Source organism: Mesoplodon mirus (assembly GCF_964341445.2).
Source record: "Mesoplodon mirus genome assembly, chromosome: 19".
NCBI lineage: Eukaryota > Metazoa > Chordata > Mammalia > Artiodactyla > Ziphiidae > Mesoplodon > Mesoplodon mirus.
The window spans coordinates 21,494,600-21,520,717 of record NC_138995.1 but is presented as its reverse complement, the minus strand read 5'-3'; the positions used below and the strand labels follow the sequence as shown (position 1 = coordinate 21,520,717).

At 44.0% G+C, this 26,118-nt stretch overlaps 1 protein-coding gene across 1 annotated transcript in view; it reads right to left on the bottom strand.

Annotated features, from left to right (window-relative positions):
• CDH11 (cadherin 11) overlaps positions 1 to 26,118 on the bottom strand; it is a 151,041-nt gene that overhangs the window by 58,513 nt on the left and 66,410 nt on the right. Inside the window, exon 2 of the mRNA XM_082607016.1 lies at positions 24,238 to 24,365. The gene's annotated coding sequence lies outside the window, so the exon portion shown is untranslated. The remainder of the gene's footprint in view (positions 1 to 24,237; positions 24,366 to 26,118) is intronic.

The following is a 26,118-nucleotide window of genomic DNA, read 5'->3' as shown; positions in this document are numbered from 1 at the left end:
AACCGGGATTCAGTATATTTGAAGTTCCCCGGGTGGTTGCAGTGTACATTCAAGCTGAGAATCACTGATCTAGAGCTATACCCGCCAATATGGTAGCAACCTAGACACATGTAGCTTTTAAAATTTAAATTCATCTAAATTAAATGAAATTTAAAATGTACTTCCTGCACATGCTAGTCCCATTTCAAGTGCTCAATGGTAATTTCAATCATCGAAAAACAACTTCTGTTATTAGTCAGCGTTGGTCTTGGGCACTAAAACATTCTCATCTTAAGCAGAAATGTCTGTTCAGGGAATGAAGGTAGACAAAGAACACTGTTCTAGGCATTCAAAACCTGCCATGAACTCATTGCTTACGGCCAATCACCTAGACCTCAGTTTTCCTATCTGTGAAATAAAGGGCTGGGTAACACAGTGACTCTCCACATGACATTAGCAGAATGCCTGGAAAAATCAAGGGATAGGGCTACAACGGGTGGGGGATGGCTGAACCAACGGGCCCCATACTCCACGGCAAACAGGACACGCAGATAGACTGGGCAAAATGCTTCCTTGAAAAGCCTTTCAGCCGCATTAGAAAAAATAAAGGAAAAAAGAAACCGCTTCTGAGATCTTGATACCTAACAGACTTGCTGTCTCAATCCAGCAACAGTAAGTTCCTGCTTCAGTGCCTATAATCTCCTGGTTTACGGAGGAGGTCCGGGCTCAGGAAACCGTGGGACCACTGACAACCAACAGCTCACTTCACCTCTGTGAATCTGTTTTCTCTTATGAAAAGAAGGGCAAATGATGCATGACCTCCCTGGCTCCCAAGTTAAGTTGAGGGTCGAATAAGATAATGGTTTGGGAAGCTCTTTGTAAAAGCATAATGTGGGCTACACAGGTGAAGGGACGCATGATGAAATGCTGACAGCAGTGGCAACTTCCATTTCTTTGAGTAATTTTTAAAGTTTTGGCTTTTAGCCTTTAGTGGTGTGGATTGTAGATAAATGTAAATGACCTGTTATTGTTACAGAAAGGAGATGTGATTTCACTCGTTTTCTCTGATAAGGTTATAAAATCTGCCAGATGCTGCAGATGTACACGGGCATCCTTTTTGTTTGCTCCAGGACCAGAGGGGATTCTGTAGTGGTGACTTGTGAAGACACTGACCTTGCCTAGGGGATGGTGTGTGTGTTGGGGAGAGGGGGATGGCTGATTCCAACAAGGACCCAGACTCGATAGGGATAAAGGCCAGAAGTTTCTCTGCAGAGACTAAGGGTCTTTCAGTTATCCTTGATATGGGATGAGAATGGAGCAATGATAAGGAGTATGGACAAAGCTGCCAAGTACTTGTCACATGAGAGGGTGGGCTCTCCTGACCGGATGAGTTAGGGGAGGCCATCTTGGCAAATCACTCATTCTCCATTCAGCCTCCTTTTGAAACAGCCCAGTCCATGGGGAAGAAGGGGGTGGCATAACTGTTAGTGAGTTATCATCTACAAACTAGGTTTTGTTTTCTTGAGCACCTACTGTGTGGTAGGCACCTTGCTAGGTGCTAGGTGCTTTATATAGGTTCTTTATAGCCTCTCTCCCTCCAGCATCTTTGAGAGTTTTGCATTATTGCCTCCTTTGTCCAGATAAGGAAACAAGGGCCAGAGGAACTTCACTTTCAGAGCATTCGGTTTAGTTGGCACCTGAAATGAAATTTGAAGCCATATATGGCCCATTCGGAAGCTCTTATCTTTCCATCTTTGATGATGAACTTCTCTGTAATTGTCCTCTGAAGGTCTTAATTTTTCCTTCTGGGGATGCTCAGAGCTCAGCAGGATCTTATTTCACATCACAACCACTTAATAAGTATTTGTAGGATTTCTGCAGTTGTTAAATGCTACAAACTTAGGTGAAACATATTCTTTGCTCTCAAAAACTCAGGTTACTAGCATTTTTAGAGAGTGCGGATTTCCTCCAAGAGTCTTGCAATTAATTCTCCACTTCAAACAAAACCAGTCCCTTAACATTTCCTTAGAGGAATTGCCCCAACCCTTCCCTAGGTGTTCTCCAGCTGCCCCACTCTTCCAAACAGTCCTTGAAGGAATGAATCACGATTTCCAAACCTCTCTCTCACAACATTTTCCACTTTAGAACAAAATTTTCCTCTATATCCTTCACTGCCTCAGCCTCAAAGAAAGTGCTAATGAGTAATAATATGCAAGTGGTGCAGGGAACTATAGGAAGGCAGCCAGACAATAAATGTCTTCCAACAATAGGAACCAGCCCAACGTGAGATAGCTCTGTGAGATCTCATGAGCTAATCTTCATTGAAAAGATTAGGTATGTGCTCATGGAAGGAAGGATTATGCCTTAATGGAGGTAAGTCCCACACATCAACAGTTCATCTGAGGGCATCCAAGGTGAGGCCCAGAAGTATTCTCTGACAGGAAGACCACTGGTTGCTTCAATACCCACACTGCAAAGGAGATTCAATCCTATTTTTAACAGCAAATGGAGAGGAGGTGACAATAACCTTTTTTTTAAACAAAATTACGTAAACAAACAAAAAATATAAAACTTTAATCACTGTATAGAGCACCAAGGTGACAAAGTACAATGGGATATTTCCCAGGTACGCCATGATGTCTCCGCAGGAGAAGCATGTGCAGCAGGGGATGGGTTCTGCCCTTGCTCTCAAGAATCTTACATCCTTTAATCAAGTACCTCTTTCCAAAAAGATTTTATCAGAAGGGCAGACTTTTGCAATCCATGGTACTGCTGGTAAAGTGGAATGGGCTCTCTAGCATCACCCACTAAGGGGAAGTCCCTTGGACCAGAGTTGCCCCAGTCACACAAGGAGCAGAGGAAGACTGAACAACAAGGTAGTTATTGTATAAGTCATGAACTTTATCATCAAGGACTTACTTAGCCTTCCTGGTAAGACATCCATGACAGAGATGCCCACTCTTGCGTCTCAAGGATGGCTGCCCTCAGGGACATAGAAACATGACTTGGTCTCCTCATTCAGTCTCTTCCTGCTTCTGAATACAACCTCTTCACTGGGTATCCCAGGCTGGGACCCTCTGCATCCCCAAGGTCTAAATTCCCATCCTCCATCTCTTCTATGCATAGACATTTTAAGATCTAAACTCCAGCAACCTAGTAAATCCCACCCAGAACTCACAAGGTCGGGGCGGGTTGGGGAGGGGAGATTCAGAATTTGAAAGCTAGTTGATTTGACAAATATACACATTCAAAAAATACTAACAACCCCAGATTAAGTAGCTCATTAAAATGAACAGTAAAGATGAACATTCAGAGAGGTCAAAATATACTCAGGATGGCATAGCCACTTCACCCAGAAAGGAAATAGGACCTAGGTCTGGACACAGATGGGTAGAATTTTGGAATATAGAAGTGGAAGGACAGTACTAAAGCCCCCTTCTTATTCCTCCTCAGAAGCCATGCCCTCCGCATCATGAGTTGCTTCCTTGTTTCTTGGGAAACCCACTACCTCATCCTCACCATGACTGCTTCTCTGGTGATAAGCCCAGTTGGACTGCCTAGGACTTTGAGGTTGTACCTAGGCCATGCCAGGTTTTTCTCCCTGGGGTCTGCCCCCGACTCTGGCATTTTTACCTACTTCTCGGGGTCTCCCTTCTATCTGGGCAGAGCAGACAGTACACGATGCTGCCTCCTGCCCGTATCTGCTGTGTAACTCTGGCGATGACTCTTCTTCTCCCTCAGATGTATTCCCTTTGGACCAACCCAGAGCAAGGACTCTGGGATTCTGGGATCTTAATATTTTCTACTGCATTAGAGTTATTCTAGCTACCCGCTCCAACCAAACACACACACGCACACACACAACACACGCCTGTGTCTCACCTTCCTGCCCTTCCCACTCTGCAGCTGAGATATCCCAACAGGCCCTATGGCAGACTCTCTGCACCTTGCTGCTGAATCATGTTTTATCCAGCAGGGAGTGAACTGAACCCTCGGCTGCTACAGAAGTTAAATTCTTATTTTATGTCAGTATTTCACCAGCTTGTACACCCTCTTCAACAGATGCCCAGCCTTCAGTTCTTAGGTAACCATTAAGATCTTCCTACAGAAGAGGAAGGACTTAAGTGTTACCCAGGATACATCCTGGCAACACGATGGAATGGCTTTTCAGATTGTATCCAGATTGAAAAGTGACTCTTAGCATAAGTGAGTATAGAGTATAGGTTTCTTGACATGAGGAGGGGATGGAGGTTTCACTTTGAGAACGCTCAGAGCGAAACACCAGTGATACCTAAACCAAAATCCAAAAAATATCTTCCTGGGGTCATAAGAAAAAGCAAGCAGACATTTTGTTGAACATATTTAAAAGGAGCAGCGTCTCCTTCAAATCATTACAAGTCACAAACTTGGTACTGAGATTGCACTTTGAGCAGGTAGATGAGAAAAGATACATTTTTTTCCTGCAAAGAGTAATGAATTGTTATACAGCAGAAACTAACACAACATTGTAAAGCAATTATACTTCAATAAAGATGTTAAAAAAAAAAAGAGTAATGAAGACCTTAAGACAAGGATGTGATTTTTTTTTTTCCAGTGAAGCCATCTTGGAACAAGAGAGCATGATAAAGAGGAGAAATTCAGATTATAGCAGAATAGTGAAAATTCTTTTACTTATAACTGGCTAAAGAATTTTAAGTCAGTTCCTTGGTGAGCATGGAGAATCGGAGTTTATTTTGGAGACAACTAGACTTCATGCATACTGGATAAATGGATGGCTTCAGAGTAAACTGTCTGCCCATATTCTGTTGTATGGCTCTGGTAATCCTCAATACAGTTCCTTTTGCCAGTGTCCTACACAACAGAAAACAGCAGTTTTTTTAGAGAGAACCTAGCGTCAATGGGCACACACCGGCATTTGCAGTCAGGCTTGTGGTATGCTGAATTGACAAAACTATGTTGCAATTACCCTTGATAAAACTGATTTAATACGGCTCACTTTTCTTGAGTTGGGTTGCATGTTGAACCAACTCTTGCTTTGCTAAGATGGGGCAGATTTCTAGGATCAAAAACTTGCCAAAAGCCCTTTGTGTTACAGTAGAAAAATTTCCACTCCCAATCATATGATTTAGGAATGAATACTGATTTGGGTCTCAGAAAGCCTGCGTGTTTCCAACCCTATCATGCCTGATGTCAAGCCTATCAAATCATAGCGGGCAGGTCATTAACTTTAGTGGAAAGCAGGGGTGCTAGACTTAGCAGATCAAAGTACAGGACATCCAAATAAATCTGAGTTTCAAAGAAACAACAGTTAATTTTAGTACAAGTATGTCTTATAAAATTTGGGGGACATATTTATACTAAAACACTTTGTTGTTTATCTGAAATTCAGATTTAACTGGAAGTCCTGTATTTTGTCTGACAAAGTAGAAACATTTGTACAAATAAGGAACTGGACTAGGTAAGCCAATCTTCAAGCTTCAAATTATTTTTATCCTAATTTCCAGAATCATTTTGTCTTCAAATATCTTCTCTGTGAACTCAGAATTCTCTTGCCTATTGCTTCACAGAAGCAACATCACTAGGCAGAAGAGATCACATTTGGATAAATGTTGACAGTTTGGGAACTTTTAAAATCAGTGTAACTGAGGTCAGAGAAAACCACGGAAGGATTTTAGATTCCCCAGGAGAAGGTAGAATAGGCCATTGGATATTGACAGGCGACCTACAATGTAAAAGGCCTAAGGATGAAAGGATTATCTATAGTGCTAATTGATTGAGGAATTAGGAATAATGTTCTCTTTCATCCTCTGAATTGACACTGGTTCTGAGAAAATAACCAATACCCAAGTCTGAGAGTCAGGATCATTCATATTAGGAGCATGTACCATGCTGGATTAGCAGGCAACTTCCAAGGTCATTTCAGAAGGCAGCATTCATGGATCTTTATTCACACACACACACACAAATTAATAAAAATGCATTTGCCAAACGTGCCCTCAGCATGAAGTGGGAACCTGGTGTTAAGCAGAGGGAATAACAAGAGGATGTTGTCATGGTCCTCAAGTCACCGAGTGTCTCATGGCGGTGGCGGCAGGCTGGGCAGCAGCCTGGAAAATTGGGAAACAATGTGGAAGGTGCTTTGATGGGGAAATGAGAGAGCTGAGAGAACTCATAGGAGACCCACACAAATGAGGGCACGAGGATGTGGTTGGTCAGAGAAGACTTACTTGATAAGCCAGAATTAAGTCTTGAAATATATGAATGAATCAGATGTTCAGGGTCAGACCAGCGGGAACAAACATCTAAGGCATGGAATTAGATGCTGTGTTCGGGTAACAATGGGAATGTGGGACTGTGAAAGCACAGGAACTGCTCAAGAGGAGGAAGTGGGTGAGGCAGGAAAGGTAGGCACAAGGCAGACCACAAGCAGAAATAATAAATAATAAATATAATACTGATAGCGTTTACTCTTTGGCCAATGCAGGTGAAGGCAATGCTTGGATTCATACCTGTACTGCAGCAAGCAAAGATGGAAAGTCAGCAGCAAGTCAGTTGACCATGCAAAAATAGCCAAATGTCCATCACTGGGGTTCTCCTCTGTCAAAATAAATGGGCGTCTGCTTCAATTAGTCATTTTTCATCGTTAGATGTGTTAAGACCTTAGAACTCAGAAGCAGCAGAGTGCCTACGACTCAGATTTAAGGTGAGTGTGTTACGGCTGTGGGGGAAAAACAAAACCCAAAACCAACCACATCTTTCCCACCTTCAAGGGTTGGTGGTTGGGGGAAGGGACAGAGAACAAAGGGAGAGGCAGATACTATATTGTACTGCATGCCTGCAATATTAGACCTTGAGCTAGGAGCATGAATGATACCTGAACTCCTTACAGTCTTGTGATGTCGGGATAATTATACCTACTGGACAGATGAAACGGAGAATCAAAGAACTTAAGTTCCCCAAGTTCTGACACCAGATAAAATGGCATAACCTAAATTTGACCCCAGCTACAGGAAATAAGCTCAAATACATGTGCCAAGCATTCTCCAAATCCCCAACAAACTCAGCCAAAGAAAAGTGGCTCTTGGGTATAACAGAGGTGGTGCCTATGCAAAGAAGGAAATTAATTTTATTCTGATTTCCCCTGATCTGTACTGTATGTACCAAATCAGAGCCCTCTTTGCAAAATTAAGGGGATTAGTTATCTTTCCATTCAGTCAGAGTGGCATTATACTTGCATGCAGACATTCCTAGCTAAGCAGAGGAATATCAAGTTTTTACAAAATCATTCAAGAGGTGAGACCTAACCCTGATTAGCGTTTCAATAAGAAGCCTAAGACTAAATAGAGACTAAGCACAGGATCACAGAGGCAATTAGGCATCTTCTAGACAGCCAAGCTTTTCCTCAGACCAATCGACTTGGAGCAAATGAGAATTTTTTTTCCTATCTCTTTCTTTTTTTCCCCCTGCTGTGAAATGAACTGCCTTAAATAACTGAGGAGGTGACAGCAAGCCCGTTAAAGAAAACGTTTGCCCATTAAGTGAGGCTTAATTAAACAGAGCACAGGCTAATAGCTCTTCCATCTAATAAGTGGTACACTGGTTAAAATCATTCTGTTTGCAGTGTTTGGTCTGGGAGGCCTGTGATGACACCCTACCAGTAAACTAGGGGAAAAAAAACACATGGAGACTTTAAGAAATCACGTGCCACCTTGCAAAGCAATGGGTGAACTGGAGATGTGTACATGCAAATGAAGTTAATCAAATATTAATATTTATGTCCGGTTAGTCTCTCTTTAGATTTACTCAGAACGATGAAGCTACATTCACTTATCCCTTTAGATGAGGCATTTGGAATTACTGATAAAAGGCTTAGCTGTAGTACTGTGAGAGTCTAGTGACTGAAATTCTCCAAGAGTGCATCATCGATGCTCCATGACAATGGGGGTCATATGTGTTTTGTTCATCATCTTACTTCCAGTGGGTAGCTTGATATATTGAGCATGTGGGAAGCATTCAATGAATACTTGTTGATTGAATCTGTGGGAAAAGACTTATAGTGGACACATTTGTGTCTAAAGTGGTAATCCTAGAAATGAGCTTGGAGGGTATTATAGCCTGAATTGTGTTTCCCTAAAAGATGCTGAACTCCTAACTCCCAGTACCTGTGAAGGTGACCTTATGTGCAAATAGGGTCTTTGCAGATGATCAAGTTAAGATGATGATGAAGTCATTAAGGTAGACTCTCATCCAATATGACTGTTGTCCTTATTAAAAGGGGATATTTGGTCACTGGGGAACACCATCTATAAGTCAAAAACTGCCTGAGGCCCCCAGAAGCTAGGAGGAAGGCGGGGCACAGACTCTCCCTCACAGCCCTCAAGAAGAAGCCCACTCTGCCAACACCTCAGTTTTGGACTTCTGGCCTCCCGAACTGTGAGACAAATTTCTGTTGTTTAAGCCACCCAGTTTGTGGTACCTGGTTACTATGGCAGCCCCAGGACACTGACACAGCAGGAGAAGGGCAGAGTGCAGGCTGAGCAAGGTGGGAAAATAGCCCATTGTGATTGTCAGTTCTTCCCAGTCACCCGCCCCCAGGCCATGAGCCTCCACCCCCCACCCCATGAGCCATGGGCACTGCTGTGGCCAAGAGCATGGGGTTTAAAGCCTACCTCTGCTCTTCCTCATCACATGCCTTCAATTGAAAAGCAGGGGAATGTATAGCACATTTCTCCTTGGGTGGTTGTGAGCATTAAATGAGATAATTCTTGTGAGGTGCTGGACACGGTATGTGGCATGTAGTAAGTGCTCAATAAATACTATTTCTTATCATTGTCAGCATTAAAGCCTCGGCCCCTAGAACTTAATAGTGTTGAGGTCAATTTTACACTTCTTTGGTTTGTCATCGAATCAGTGTGCACATGGCTGTGTCTGGACTGTCCAAATGGATCTGGCTGGTAATGTACAGTGCTTGGAGTCCAGGTGGGCCCCTCACCATTGGAGGGTTGTGGCCAAGAATTCAGGCTGTTCACACTGGCTTTAATAGGTGGTCTTCTGCTCTATGTCATGCCCCACCCCACTGAGCACACACACAGATTTATCAGTAGGAGGCATTGGAATCTGCAAAGGCCTGGCCATACTGGAACTGACCTTGGAGGCCTGAACAACAGCAGGGCAAGCCAGGTGCTGGGCTGCTGAGTGAGCATGGCAGTGGCCTCGGTGAGGCTGCTGGGAGCCCAGGTGATAGCGAGGGCTCTAACTCTGACTAGCGTTTCAGTGGGAATCCTCAGGTGAAAGAGAGCACACCTGTCAGTCAGAAGGCAAGGGGGCTGCAGTGAGGAGGTTTCTAGGTCCTCCAGATCACCATACTGTGTAATGTGTCCAGAGCTTGATGATTATTATCTTACTTACCCCTCACAGCAACTCAGTGAGGTAAGAATTACTATCTTTACTTTACAAATCAGGAAAGTGAGGTTCAGAAGTCCTTTGGTAATTCTCGGCAAAGTCACAAAGTACATCAGTGGCTAGTATTCAAACCTGGTGGAATCACAGAGCTGCCCCAGCTAACCATGATGCTCCACTGCCTGCTGGCACTGTCCCTGCTAGAACGTTGCCCTCAGTGGGCAATATTTAAGCCAGATTGAAGACTGCAGTATCAAGTCCATCTGCTGATAGTTTATAGTCACACACTTAAAAAGGCATAAATGCTTTTTGAATACCAGTAGTACTCATCCTTAATTTTCTGCATTGTTTATGAGATGCCTAGAATGGAGCAATCACAATAATAATTCATACTTTATAGCACTTTGTAATTTACAAAGGACTTTCACACACATTAGCTCATGTTACACATCAGCCAACAAAAGCGAGGGTTATTATTATCCTCGTTTTATTGATGGAGAGTGAAAGAATAAGTCAGACTAATGTTCAGAGATACTAGTGAAGGTGAAGGCTGCTATTTGAGAATAGGGCTTAGGCTGAAAATCCTGCCCCAAGAAAGGAAAAAATTTCCTTGAGGGGGAACAGGGTTTCCAAAATCATCCAGGAGGACACAGCTGATTAACAGCAGCCGATGGTAGGAGGCGCTCACGATCATGGGGTGCTTATTCCATGCTGAATACTGCACCTAGCACTCCACGTGCTTTATTTCATTAATCTGCACACAGCCCTATGGGTTTTTTTTTTTTACTACTGTTATCCCCATTTTTTAGGTGAAAAATTGAAACTCTGAGAGGTTAAATAACTCACCGAAGGTCACACAACTAATACCACCCCTGACCATCTGATCTTAGAGGTTCTACTTTTAGCAATTTGACTTTAAGGATTGCCCAATTAGTACAGCCTTTCTCATAGAGAAAAAAAAATACTCTGTAGTACCTGTTTTCTTTTTTCCGCCCCTAGAGCCTCCTGACTTTCACTGCACCTTGCACCAGGTCAGATTCAAGGCTTGATTTGTGTTCGATTCAAGGCTTGGCATCATTCTGCTCAGGACTCTTAGAGGTGCTGGATCTGATACTACACCTGCTTGGAAGGTGCCTGCTGTGTTCCTCCTCTGTAGGGACTGTGGTTTGCAATTAAAGAGATTAATTTTGTGCCAACACCTGAATCCATGCATCCAAATATCCTGTTGGAGGCAGCTTCCAAGTCACAGAAGACATGCAGACCCATCTCATCAGAGTCACAAGTCACTGCTCACCACAACCCACGTTAAGTGGCAGGGACCTCCTCATGGCCTGCAGCCATCTTGTCTCTGGGTGGCTCTGGCGAACTTCCAATATTCTCCCAAGACAGTGCTCTTGCCACTTCTAAAATGACTCAAAACACAGATCCCCCGAAAGAGTCCCAAAGAGATCATCAGTGAAGACGGTGCCACAGGCAACGAGTGTCCAGCTTCCAATGGGAGGTGAACTCTGAAGGCGAGAGGGATCACTGGGATGCTAGGGTTTCAACTTGTTTGCGAACATCCATCACTCGACTTTGCCTGAAATGACTTGGAAAAAGAGGGATTTGAGATGGGAAGACAGAGGACTGTAAAGAAGACGACAGGGCAGCTGGAGATTTTTTTTGCAAGAATTTGGGTAAAAGAGGAAATGATGAAGTATATCGTGGCCTTGGCTTTCTGTCCACTGGAGAGGGAGAGTGGAGACATTCAGGGGGCTGACCAAGTCACTTCACAGTGGCCTGCCATGTACCAGAGAAATCCAGATCGCCCAGACTGAGGAAGGCTCACTGCTGTAGCTAATAAGCTCCATTTTGGATTTGAAGTATTAATTCAACTTCCTTCTTCTCAAGTCACTTACCAGCTGTGAGGCATCAGTCAAATTAGTCAATCTTTCTCACACTCTGTTTTCTCATTTGAAAAATGGAGATAAAATGCTCCCCAGCCCAGGCAAAGTGGTGGGAATTAAATGATACAAAGACAGCATCCCTACATGTCTGACACATAGTAGGCTTCTTCCTCTTTGTGCTTTTTTCCTCTCCAGTCCTGGATCCATGAACGATGTATCTTCTAAATAGAAGAATTCAGCCCCCACCTTAATCTTGGAAACCTGAGCTCACATCTTCACTTATCTGGGATCCACACATTACAGAAAGCACCCAGTGCCAGCCTCCTGTCTACGTCATCACATGGCCCAGCCTGAGCCAGAAGCACCTGCAGTTAGAAACCCTGATGAAGGCTCATGGAAAGCAAGAGAAGATGATAGCTGTTTCTATTGTTGTTGTTTTGCAATGGGCTGTTTTCCCTGAGAAGCCAGTAAGCATACCGTAACACCAACCTGCACTTTTTTTGGTTCACCTGTGATAATTTCTTATAGCTCATAGATTTTCAACAGAAGAACCGCTGAACCCCGGGGCCCCAGAGTCAAGCTCCTCCCCCTAACCTCAGTTTACAAATAAGAAAGCTGAAGCTTAGAAAAGAGGCAAAACTTGGTCAGGCTAACTCTGTTGGAGGGAGCATTATTCAGACAGAAGTATCTCTGCAGACTGGCTTCCTTACAGGGCTAAGACGAGTGGAAGCCTCCAGCCACGGCCAAACAAGGCCACTGTTCCTGCCAGCGTGCAGAGCTGGGCAATTACAACTGTGGCAATCCCTAGCTGTCTCCTGGAGGTATGCAAGCAAATGTCATTGTTAGTGATTCTAAGGAGGAGAATAAACATTTATTGAGTTATTACTATGTGCTGGGAACCGTGCTAAGTATTTTACATGCGTTGTCTCATTTGATCCTTGCAGCAGTCCTATGAGTACAAACAATGCCCCAGCACAAAGATGTCCATGTATTAATTCCCAGAACCTATAAATGTATTAAACTGTAAGGCAAAGAGGACTTTGTGAATGTGGTTTAATTAAGGGTATTGAAATGGGCAGATTATTCTGGATTATTCATTTAGGTGGAGTCAGTGTGATCACAGGGTCCTTATAAAAGGGAGGCAGGAGGGACAGAGAGAGAGAGAGAGAGAATGGATGAGAGAAGCAGAGGATGAGGTGATGAACTTTGAAGACAGAAGAAGAGGCCATGAGCCGAGGACCCCAGGAGACACCTAGAATGTGAAGAAGACAAGTAATAAGATTCTCCCCTAGGACCTCCAGAAGGAACAGAGCCCTATGGATAACTTGATTTTAGCCCATGGGGCCCATTTTAGGCTGCTGATCTCCACAACTGTAAGATAATAAAGTTGTGTTGTTTTAAAGCCACTAGGTTTGTGGCAGTTTGTTACAGAAGCAACAGGAAACTAATACGCCCATTTAACAGATGAGAAAGCAGAAGCTTCACGAGGTTAAAGCATTCAGCAGAAGTCACACGTAGCGGTTCACAAGGAAGCTGAGATGATGCACAGAGGGGGACGCCATAGCTCCTTCTCCTCTGTGCTGAGCTACATCGCGCTGGGGAAGGAGAAAGAAAGTACACTTATACGATTTAAAACATGCAAGTCCTCCTTCCACCCTGGGAGACAGTCAAGACAGTCACTGCTTCCTGCTCCACTAAAAACAAAAACAAAAAAAACACGAGCACAAGAGAGAGTTACTGTTCTGTTCAAAGTCACAGTTAGAGGAAGACCTGAAATTCCAACCCAGGTCATTTTGTGTGACGCCACTCCCACCCCATGCACTGTGCTTCTTCTGTATTTTGTGGGACACTTTAGTTGGCACCACCCTTCTGCAAAGAGGAGCACCCTGTTCATGGAAACCAGCACGTGGTGCCAACAGAGCCCAACGGAGGCCGTGCCTGTTGCCACTTTCACAGGCTAACACTCAGGCCAGCTTGAGGGGAGGCTGGCCCTCCAGGGCAAACCTGCGTGCCTGTGCTGTACAAACCTGGCTATGACCTGTGTTCCGTCATTCACCGAGAACTTCTGTCTACAGGAACCTGAATTTGGAAACACCTGGATGTTTGGAATTGTATAGACTCAGGCATTGCCATCACCACCACCCTGAGCCCTGTTCAGGAAGCCATCTCTATGTGACAGGCATTGTTCTAAGTACATTAGAGGCAATAGCTCCGTCAACTGTCACAAAATCCCTATAGAGTGGACACTGATTATTGGGCGATTACAATAATCACCCCACTGTTGACCACATTTGACAAATTAGCAAAGAGGAGCACAGAGCAGTCACTTTCCAGCAAGAAACAAGATTAGAGCCTGGCCATTCCCACCCCTGAGTCAGGCCACTAGTCCAGACCCTTCAATGAAGGGAAGAAAGCAAACACTCTGAAATAGGCAGGGATATATTTCAGGAAGTATTAATCTTTTATTATTAATTTTTATTCTTTTAACTTCTTTAAAAGCTAAGAAAACTGTATTGAAATTGGGAAAGAGGATATCTGCTGCTTGAGAAAGACTCCCATTTCCTAAATCTCCGCTCCTTTTTACTCTACAAAGATCTAATTTTATTTACGCTTCCTGAATGCAGCCAAACAGTGGGGACTGCCGGGATTTGGGCTCTGGCGGGAGATCGCAAACAGAGCTGCTGTTTTGATCTCACTGCTTAGGTTAATGCGTCGTGATTCCTCCACAGGCTGTTTCCCAGGATGCTGTTATTTCACTGTCTGCTGGGGAAGAAAATGTCCCCGTGAAAATAAATGAAATGCAGCAGTATTTACAAATCCTGAGTCAGATTTCCATCCTGTCCAACAGGATGAGAATTTGACCCATTATTTACACTAGTAAGCTGAGAATGACATCAAAAGCTCTCTTATGAACTGCAGGAGAGATAATGATTTAAGTGACTTCAATCTAGTCGTGTGCTTTACAATAGAAATGTGTATCTGCTCCTTCTACAGAGGAAAAGAGAAACATCATTGACTTCTATATTTAACGGACAGGACACCCAATTCCAAGCCTTGTTTCTAAATATCCGTGGATTCCACATCTCTATGGTTTCACTTAGAAATTGTGCTTGCCCTGGAGAAATAGGATGCATGTAAAGGTCCAGGGAGAGACAGAGCCCTAAGTGGAGGTGGAAACACCCTGAATGCCTGAAGAAGAGAACTCAGCGTTCTTTATGCAGCCTGGAAAGCAGATGTGATCGCCTTTCTCCCGGTCCTCCTTTTCTCCTAAGACACAGCCCACCTCCACAGATGCAGGCACACTCATACTGGTCACTCGTCACAGGGGGGCCCTAAGAACAAATGAGAGAAAAAAGAGGCGAGGGCGCTTTACAGAGGGAAGTCACTGTCATCGTTGTCATTCGTGTTATTGTTGTATTCCAGGGTCTGTTTTCTCTAGGCATCAGGAGCGTGGTACGGGAAGCATCTAAGCGCTGGAGCCAAGAAGGGCTAGAGGTGAAGTCTCAGCCCCACTATTCACTGTGGCTTCATGGGCAAAGCAGGAGCTGATCTGACCCTTCACTTCCTCATCTGTAAAATGGGTATGAGCTTCCTTCCTGTCAATGTCAGTCTGTCCCATCCCTTTTTTCTATTGGAACTAAGCTCAACTCCCTGAACAAGATTTACTCTGAATAAGATTTACTGTAATTTAGCCTTTTAAAAAAATAACAGCTTTCTTGAGATATAATTCACATAAAGTCCACCCTTTTAAAGTGTACAATTCCATGTTTTCAGTAAATCTGCAAAGTTGTACATCAATCCACTGCTATCTAATTCTAGAACATTTCACCAATTCCCCAAATCAAAATCATAGCCATTAGCAGCTACTGTATTTAGAGTATAGTTTACTAATCAACATCCTGTTCTTCTTCAAGGTCTAAGAAATCTTCTCCAAAGTCCACATGAATTACTCCTGAACTTACAGTCAGCACCAAAGTGTCAGGCGTTTGATGTACACCCCTCTGGGGCTTCCAGATTGACAGCTGAAATCTCCCCAGCCTTCCCAAATAGATGGTATGCTCTTGGAGTGCAAAGGCCGTGTTGCCTGCATTTTCTTTCCCCCAGCACCTCAGCTCAGGGCTGAACACACAAGTTGGCGCTCAAGTAAATGCCTGGCTCCTGACCGACTGGCCAATCACCACTTCTTCCGAAGACCAGCACGTTTGTCATCTGTCTGCTTCTCTGAATGCCAGTGCCTCCACAAGCTGTCATGTTCCATGATTATTCTCCCCAAAGCATGTGCTGTTAATTTTTCATCTTAATGAACTGTCCAGTTGAGTTTAGCAATGGGAATAGTGATAGAGGCACAGTAAAAATGGCTTATGTCCTGCTATCATCAGAAGCCTTCTCCCCACAACAATGGCACATAAGTGGAATAAAATATCTCAATGGCTACAAACATCATTTGTCAAGAATAAAGTGGGGTAAGTGCTATTTCAAAAATTCATACTCATGGGCTTTATAAACATGGATTATTGGAACGTTCCTCCAATTGATATCTGCTCAAGCATTTAAGTGCATGGCTATTATTCTCTGTGTTTGCTTGAGTGAAACCACTTTGGGTACCAAGCTACATGTCATCCCCAATTTTCTAGAGTATTACAGATGCACATTCTTTCCCGGTGGGATTAGGGTCAGGCAAGCCAGAGCAGGCCCGAAAGGCCTGTGTTAATGCGCAGATGCACACGCGGGAGAGCCATGATGCAGCTGTTGGCATCCCCAGAGTGGAGTGCTCCGGGAACCGATGCCACTCCAATCTGAATGGTGGCCCAGGAGGAACTCAGAGCGAGAGCGAGAGCAAGAGAGAGAGAGGGAGGGAGAAAATGAGGAATAGAGAGAGAGGCGTCTGAAAATTCTGAGCAACCCAGCAGCACGGAGGAGCTCACGCTCCAGCCCTCGGCCCCCCACAATTTTCTAAGACAGGCAACCAACCATCATATTCCTGTCGACCCATAAGAGAAACATTCAAGAATTAGGTATTGGTTTAGTCATTCATTCAAGAAATATTTACTGAGCTACTACTAGTGTGGACCACATTGCTCTGGATGTTGAGAATATAGGGGTGGGCAAGGCAAACCATGTCTCTGAACCTCAAGGGGTTTAGACTCTTATGGGGGAAACAAATAATAAAAAAGTAAACCATGAAAGGGAATAGACATGATATTCACACATTATGATGACTCCTGTGAAGGATAAGACAGAATGATGAAATACTGAATAACCGAGTGGTGGGTGTGCCTTTACAGGTTGTGACATCAGGAAAGGCCTTAAATAATGGAGAGCCAGGCATGTGAAGGGACCCAGACTGAGGGAACAGAAAGTGCCAAGCCCCTGAGGCTTCTCCATTAGGTAGAAGTATTGTGCCTGGGGTCCACAATACCTTTACGGGCTCACAGGAATGTTTCAGTTTCTTTTAAGTTCAGAAAGAAAATTGACCTTTGAGGGTAAAGATTATATTCATCTTCATACCAAAGCAGCCATAAAATATAACATTTAATTCTTTTAATAGAAAAAGGAGCCCATAAAGGCAAAGATGCCCAGGGCCCATGAAGACATATCAAGACCCCCAAGGAACCAAGGCACTCAGGAGTCAGGAACCCCACCTGGAAGAGAGGATCCTTCTCAGCATCTTCAGACACATGGAGACTGAGAAGGAAAATTGATGCAAGAGGATGGAGTGTTAAGCATCATGAAGTACAGGTACCCTCAGCAGTATGGTATGGATGGAGAGTTAACTGGGAGGGTGGAATAGGGGCTTCAAGAGATAAGAGGGGCTGGGGATGGGATCATGTCAGTCTTAGGAGCCAGGCGGAGGAACCTGCAATTTATCCTGTGAAAGACCACAAACTTCTGAAGCTTGGAGTTTTAGACTGAAGGAACTTGATACAATTTAGACTGTACAAAAATCTATCCTGCTGCAGCTCCGTGGAGGAGGACTCGGGAGGAGATCGGGGAGCCAGAGGTGCTCCCGTGAACCTGGTCACCAGCGACCCTGGCCCTTCCCACGTGAGCACAGGCTGCTCCCTGCCACTGTGCGGTCCAGCGCAAACCCTGGACAAGAATGCAACTACACAAGTGACAAAGGCTTTTCCTTTGCCCAAAGCATGATGCAAATGGTTTAGGGGCGTTGAGTAACAATGCTCCTGGGTCCATTTTTCAAGTGGAAATTCTGAAAAGAGATTGGGAATGTTGAGAGGTCCAAAATAACATCTGTTATGGACAGAAATGTGATACTTAAGGGAACTTGCTAGATATTCATTTAGAGAGGTTCCTTCTAGCTCTTGCAGGTATGTGGCCAAACTCTTAAACATTTGTTTTCTTTTAAAAAAAAAAGAAATATAAGAACTGTTGCTATGGAAACTAACATCATTTCAAATGGTGCTTAGATTCTAAAATTCAGAGCCTCTTGAAAAGATGAACTCACTGGCCCCTCCACAATTTTTCTAAAGCCTCCAAATGGAGGCATTTGCCAGGTGTCTGGTTGCAGTCTTCTAGATTCTCAGCAGACACAGTTAATTGGTGGCTGATTTTAATGTCTTGTTACCCTTCCTTCTCTGCTCTCTCAAACTGCTTTGAGCTCTGCATGCCCCACAGGGCACAGGGTAATTTGGGTTAGTAGCCTCTGGAGGAAATGGTGAGTCTCTGGCTTGGAAATCACATGGGGCTGGGAGAGCTGATGGGCAATGGCCTGATTTTTTCCTGAATTGTCCTGGGAGTAGCTGAACCTTCCTGATGGGCCCAACTGAAGAAAACAGGTAGACTTAGAAGGGGGTCAGGGGAGCCCCCTTCACTGGCATTATGAGTTCCATGAGAACAGGAACTGCAGTAATCTTAGTCACAGGTGAATGTGTGGATTTAGCACAGTATAAGCAGTCAGTAAATGTGTTTGATATATGAATAAATCAATTACTGAACGGCCAGGAAGTCATTCCCTGGTGATTCCACCTGACCCCTCTCAGGTTCACCTACTTTCTTCAGCCCAGATATGTTTATCACCCCACAGACACTGAGCACCCAGCCTGTAAAGAGCATGCATAGGTCTTGGCACAAAGCATGAAAGAATGTCCCGGTGTCTTTCAGGAATTATTTGATGAGTGAATGAGTGAATGAATGAATACCTGAAAACAATCCTCCTGGGCCCAGAGCACTTGACGGCAAAACCATATCACACTGTCTTCTTGGGTTACTTCCTGCCTGTCACTGTATTCAAAGTCCCTCTCACGTTGAGAACAAACTGTTCCTTGCCATGTAATGCACGGAGGAAATGCACAGATAAACGAGCAGTGTTCAAGTGCTTTGATCTTTAAAAGGAGGGAACCCTACACCAGCCTTTGAGATGCCGTGTTGACTCTGACAAGCAGAACAGAAAAGTCACACTATCTACATGGCTGGTTGCCGGAAATGAAGTGAGTAGATTTCAGCGGGACTGTCTGTTCCCATCCTGGACCACTGGGTCCAGAAGGCAAGTGTGCAGAGAGGGTGATCACCTGCTGGAGACTCCCCTACTTGATGAGACAGGGGAAGATCCTTTCCCAAAGATGAGCATCAAGTGGGTAGCAAGTGGCCCAAAGAGGGACCCCTCCTGCCATCTCCATCCTGGGGGTACATTTGCTGCTTCTGGCATCTCAGGGAAACTGACAAAGAGAGGAACGTATTCTTGATTTCAAGTACATCTTGGTTATCTTGCTAAGTAAGTGCTGGGGAGAGAGAAGAAGCTTACCTAAGTGTCTGGGTAACTGACGTCCAAGCTGTACCTCGATTAGGCATTACGTTCATACAGCTGTTGCATGGAACATGGGGGAAATGATTTAAAAAAATCAGTGACTCAAGATGAAGGGTTTATAAGAATTAATTTTACTATTTTTGCAGCTTTTCTGTAGGTTTGAAATGTTTTAAAATTTAAAGAAAGCTTAAAATCAGAGAACAAGCAACAAAAACAAGGGGGAAAACTTAATAAAGTTTTCTTTTTAAAATCAAGCTGTAGAACAGTGTATGTACGAGTGTTTATAGTTGGATACCACCTACGTATACAAACATGGAAGAAGCGAGTACATGGGTGTGTGGTTGTAGCTTCGTAACTGCCTGGAAACTCTCTGGAGGGTCACATAGAAAACTGAAAATAGTAGCTGCCTCCAGGGAAGGAAATTGAGAGACTAGAAGATAGGGATTGAAGGATACTTAATTTTCTGTAGACCTTGTAACTGTCTTACCTATTTATATAAACAAACAAACAAACCACCTAGTCATGAATATTTTGGCTCAAGAACCTCTGCACTTTTCTCTTTGCTTGAAAAATCCTTCCTGATTGTCTCCTGGTAAATTCTGACTCATACATCACATCTAAACCCAAAGGTCACCTCCTCACTGAAGCCTTCCCCGATTTTCTCTATCAGAGTCAGTCCCTCTGTGCTCCTAGGAACCCATGGAGCTGTCTCTAAGAAACTCTAAGCCATGGTTATTTTCTGCTGACCTGGCTGCACCACAAGAAGGGGTGCTCTTTAAAGATATGACTTTGGTACAATTGTTGTGTTGATACATGTGCATCTCGTTCATTGTTGTATCGGCACCTAGTCCAAGGCCTAAAGTAGGAATGGTTCTCAAAGATGATTGATGCTTTTCCTGTCCCCATGGGTTACCTCTCACTCAGTGCCTACATTCAGCAGCACACTGCTACATTAGCCAGCAGCACCTCCTTTATAACCCACATGGAGATTTATGATATGACCACCAAAAGAATTGTAATATAACCACCATCCAACTTGGTTAAGACCAGAAGGCAAGACACCAAAGAATTGGAAGAGACACACTGGAGGCACTACGGTACCGTACTGGGGCGTGGAGGCCCAGCTCTACACGTCGCTCATCGCTTGGCCCTCAGGAAGTTCATTCACCTCTCTGAACCTCCGTGTCCTCATCATAAAAGAATCAGGACAACGGCCCATACCAAAGTGTTGGTGACGTCAAACAAGACAATGAACAGAAAGCACGTAGCACAGTGTCTGCACGTGGGCGTTGCATTAAACATCAGCTCTCACTGTCCTGATCAGGAGGGTCTGTGCACTTTGTTCACCATTCCTTAAATAAAGCAAGATTAGAGAACCATGGCTTCGGTTGAAGTTTGTCCTTTAGTACTGATTCTGGCAAAGGTGGGATCTTTACATTACCTGGCCCATGAGAGCTTCCTGTATCCCTTAGTTGATTGCATTAGTGACAGTCACACTGTACACACTGGAGATCTGCAATGGAGTCAGCAAGTGAACTGAGTGTTTATGATTCTCAGGGCACCAGCTACAGGCAGATACTTGGCCTGTTTCTCCACAGTGGCCTATATCCCAAAATAGGAAATGTGCCTTTACAGACAGACCCAGCAGGCAGAGGGGGTTAGGAGGCAGGCTGCCGACATTTCACACTGTCAGGGACAATGCAGAGCCTGGTGGCTGCTCCAGCACAGGTGAGCTGCCCCCCCAAGGGGCTTTTTGGGATTGATTTTTATGCAAATGTTTATGCAAATGAAAGATAATTGGGTGGCCTGTGATGAGCAGCCCCTGCTGATTATCAGTCAGGAGGGTCTCAGTGTGTGTATACTTTTCATGAGTATAACAGCAAATACTTTTCACTTCAAGACATTCGAATCTGTGCCCCAGTGCCCTCCTAAAAGCTCAGTGAGGTAGGAGGGCCAGGAAGCTCTGTCCTGTAGCTACTCAGGTCATTCCTCTCCTGCTCTGAGGAGGTGCCTAAGTAAGAAAAATGTACCAGGAACAGAAGTTCAAGTGGATTTCCCTAGAAGTCAGCCAGAGAGTTGATCCCTAAGTCCAAACCACTTCACAACCATTTGTGAAAAGTCTTTCTCTCTACCTCCCATCCCCCTCTCTTCCGTTCCCACAGGATTCTGAGTGCTTTATACAGAGCTCCTTGACTGTAAGCTCCTTGAAGAAAGGGAAAGAGCCTTTCATCCCTGCCTGTATCCTGGCACATCACAGGCACTTGTTCAAGGAACACTGCCATCCTGAATGGATTGGGGATCAGGAATCTGAGTCCTGAGCCAAAGTTGTAGGTAAGTTTCATTTTGCCCTTCCAAAACCTTATAGTATGATCCAAGTCCTTTCCTGCGTCTAGGCAAAAAAAAAAAAAAAAAAAAAAATCCTATGTCTAAAACAGGAAGATTAGCCTGAAAGATCAAAGGACTGTTCCATCTGTACCATGCTGTGTTTTTTTAAGGGTGCTACAAACATTAGAATAGTTTACCTTCCTCTCCTTGGAATAAAAGCTATGCAGAACTCTTCGAAACAGGCTGTTCTTAATTTCTAAGTGGAAAAAAAAAAAAAAAACCTAAACGATTTCCTAGAAGAGAAATTAAATTGAAGTACTTTCTATTTAACTTCTGACTCTGTTTCATTGATACCTCATTCTAATTGCCCCTATTACCAAGAAAAAAAGGAAATGTCAGCCGCAAGTCCTACTGAAGAATTCAAAGGTCGGATGAAATGAAGAGACCCATTTGGCTTGGCAGAAATGAGATGATCATCATTCACAGGCATTTCCAGAGGAGGGATGCGTTTCCTCTGCTGAGCCAGGCTTCAGAGCAAATGAGTGCAAAATATGCTAATGTGAGAGGAGTCGGCCACATAATTTCCAAGTCATATTGGTACATTTGCAGGAAAGCATGGCTCTGTCTTCACTAAGAGTGTTTTCATTCATTGGTTTATTCCCATGACAAACGTTGACCAGAACATGGGAGAAAGAGTTGGGAGCGCTCCCCAAATTGAAATTTTGTCCCAGAACAAACCTACATTAAAATATGAGTGTAAAACACCTGGAAAGTCACCAAAGATTTACATGCCCATCACAGGGGCTGACCATCTAAGTAAAAATAGCTTGTGTGGGCTGCAGGAAATGTCTTAAGCCTTATGTGGAGGAAATGTTTTTTGTCCATAATGGACCAGATTAATTCTGGGGAAGACCAAAGAAAAGAGTAGTCAAAGATAAAAGCTCTAGCTAAAGTCAGACCTCCAAGGATAAAAACGTCCAAGGATAAAACTATGGCAATATGGCCATAGGCAAGTTACTTATCTTTTCTAAAACCCGGTTGTCTCATTTGTAATATCTTGGATATTTATAGAATCTATCACAGTAAGTTTTTGCAAGGATTAAGGGAGGTGATACCTTTAAAGACCTTATGTGCCTGACATATCGTAAGCACTCAATACCTGTTAGCTGTCAACATTGTGACTTTTCTCTCTGTGGTAACATCAGGTCCCCTTCTTCATCTTCTATTCAAACTGTACTTAAAGTCTCTATTCATACGTTTAGTAAATATTTATTGAGAACCTACTTTGTGCCAGATACAGTGCTTGCAACTGGGAGCCTGGTGGTTCCAAAATAAGGCCAATCCTCAAGAACCTTCAGGTCTAGCTGGGAAGACTGACAACTAAACAGGCAAATACAACCCAATGTGGGAATCACAGTAAATGGTGTAATCTCGATGACTAAAGCCCAGGAGACGCCCAAAGCCCAGTCTTCAGGGATCAGAAAGAACTCCTTAGAGATAGTGAGGTCCAAGTGAAGGTATAAAATGAGTAAAACTTAGCTTGTGAAGAGAGGGAGATTACTGGGCTTTGGGGAAATAAGGGTTGTGCCTTATAGTAGATCCTAGAGTGGACGTGTACAGTGAGGGCTGGGTGTGCAGAGAGCAGCTGAGAGTGACTCTGGACAAGAGAACAGTGGCCCCATCAACGAAGGGTCCTAGAAGCCTGAGAAGGAGTTCAGATCTGTAACATCGAAAGTGATTAAGTAACAAAGTAACATAATTTCTGGATTTAGGGACACTGTTCAGGATATGTATGAAAGATGGATCATGCTGGAGCTGACGGTGGGGAGAAGTAACACTGGAGGCAAAAAGATCTGTTAGGTGGCAACTGCGGCAAAATCTTGGAGAAAGGGGATCTGGCTTGCATTTGGTTGGTGGCAGTGGGGATAGAGAAAAATAAAAATGTTTCAGAGATAGAGAGTAAATCAACAGGAATCAATTGCAATTGGAGTTAGGGGTTGGGAGGCATATGGGAGCCCTCCCATGTTTTGGATATGAGTGAATTTTGGTGCTATGGCTGAAATGTGGCACACAGGACAAGGTAAAGCTTTAGAGGAGAAAATCATGACTTGTATTTGGCCCCTGCATTTAAGGCACTTGGTGGACACGCACGTGGAGATGAGCCACCGACACGTGGAAGGATGGGTCTAGGACACTAAAGTGTGGAAAGTCATGCTGGTAGAATTAATTCTTAAAAGCAGATAAAGGAGGTAAATGCATTCATAGAATCCTAAGACTTAAGGACTGCTAGAGACTCTGGATGCAACCACCCTTGTGTCCCAGAGAAGAGCTCCTTAACCTAGGGGCACACAGACAATGAACGGCAGAGCCAGGTCTTGGAGTTGAAGTCATCCTCCTGGCTTATGATCTAGTGCTCTGTCTTTTGAGATCTAAAAGGTTCAGCCTCCTAGTGATCTCTTTTCCTTGTGGGATGTAAGCCACCTTGTACATATTTAGAGAATTCTTTTCAAAAGAAGAAAAGGGGATAAAATACAACATGTCAGTTGCCTTAGTCAGTCTATCCAGCCGAGCTCTTGCTAAGGCATTATAACCCCCTTTAGTTCCTTCTTCCTCCTCTGAACGTTCTATAGTCAAAAAAAACCCCAAAACAAAAAACTACCATCATCCTTGTACGGGAACATAATAGGTGCTCCATAGAGATAACCCAATAGCAACAGTGAATAATCACATTCCTCAAAGCCCAGGCCTACTTCCCTGTCAGATTCTACTCTGGATTTGTGAAGGTTCAAACCACAGCAGGTTTATGCGATGGGCCTGGAAGCCATCATTTCCATCTCCACAAATATAGTTACATTTGAAACACTCAGTAACGCTGGTCCATCTTACCTTCTTCACCCATTGGATACTTGCTGCCAATTTCTATAACGCAAAACTCCACCCATCTGATTGGTCATTCAACAAATGGCAACAGGAATGATCGTCAGGAGGCCACTGAGCCGAATATACAGTGATTTCTGCAAAAAGTGAAAGGATCGTTAGTAACCTAGAGGTGACATGAATCAATAAAGTGATACACTACTAGACACTGGGGGTACACAGTTGCATAGGACACACTTTTCTCAGACAATAACGGTTCAGGTGTAGAAAGATGTAAACAAATTATCACAATTGTGTGCAAAGTGGGAAAAACTTGTCATGGATTTAGAGGTACCCACAGGATGGTTTGATGAACCATTTGTGCATCTGGGACTTTGATAACAAAGATAAAAGCAGTCATACATCCAACTTCTTATAATACGCTACATACTTTACACGCATCTGCTCTGGCACTAACAACAAACCTGTAGGGGAGACAGGAAGTCTTAGAGCTGGTTGCTGATAGAATCCACATTTTACTGGTGTCCAAAGCAAGTTCCTTCCCTCCTAAAGGGAGAAGCACTGTTCTGGTGCTGTCGAATCCTCATGGAATGACAGACTCAAGGGCAAAGAGTGACAGTGGTGGCAGCTGTGATAGGAGATGTCATCCCCATGCTGGCAAAGCAGAGCACTGGGCTGACAGAGCTGCAATTCTTTGTCAAGACGACGTTCCTCTCCGCCCCCCTCCTGCTCTGCACCACATTCTGGAGTTTCTTTGTGGGGCTGTGTTCTGCCTGGATTCGGGTCTGATTCATCTTCACGTCTCCTGAAGTGTCTAACACGTTTCCTAGCCCAGAGCAGCTGTTCAATGTATATTTGCTGAATGAATGAAGAGAGGAATATGGAGTGTCTGAACAGCTGTCATCTTCCAAAACCCAGGCACTGAACCAAGGAAGGTGCGGCTGGCATAGCGTCCCTAACACAACAGCATAAAGGAGTTCTTGAATGTCCTTCCTCTCCAGAACTTCTACCTTCTAGGACCAACTCGGGCTGCATTAAGGGCTTAAATAGCTTCTTACTTTGACTTTATTATCCTTCATTTTTCCTAAATCCACTTTTCCTGCCTCATCTTGGTTCCACCTAACAGCTCCTCACACACAATGCCTTCTCCAAAACAAACAAGGACAACAACATGTGAAAAACCCTCTGGTGAAGGGCTGAGGATGCACTGTACATCTACTGAAATCTGTTCATGGCTCCTTGATTTGGTGACTGTATCAAGAACAGGAAAACCATCCTAATGTGTGCTATTTCCAGGATGCCACAGATAGAGTAGCAGATGCACATGGAGTCATAAAAAGATGCACATGGGGTCACAGGGGGGCAGTTCATTCAGCACATAACTGATAAGGAAGGACCCAACTTGCAACCACGTTGTAGCCAGTTTCCAGCAGCCCTCCCCCAATGAATCACATGCCCAGACATTCATGCCCTTATGTGGTCCCCTTCCATGTGACTCCGAGTTGCCCCTGGGTAACCAATGCAACACTGCAAAAGTGATACTATATGATTTCAGAAGCTGAGTCATAAAAACCTGTCTTGTGTTCTTGGAAAGCTTGCTCTGGGAGAAGTCAGCTGCCATGTCTGAAGTCTGAATGCTCTAGACCTCCATGCTGTGAGGAAGCTCCAGCTAGCCATGTGGAGAAGCTGCCATCTCTAGCTGTTCCAGGCATCCAAGGTGAAGAGCCAGATGGTAAGTCAAGGTGTCATCTTGGACATCCAACCCACTCAAACCTTCATGGGACTCCAGCCATCTGACTACACAGCATGACAGCCCAAGTAACAACTGCCCAGATGAGTTCACTCAACTCAACTGTAAGAGGTAATGATAAATAGTTGTTATAAGACACT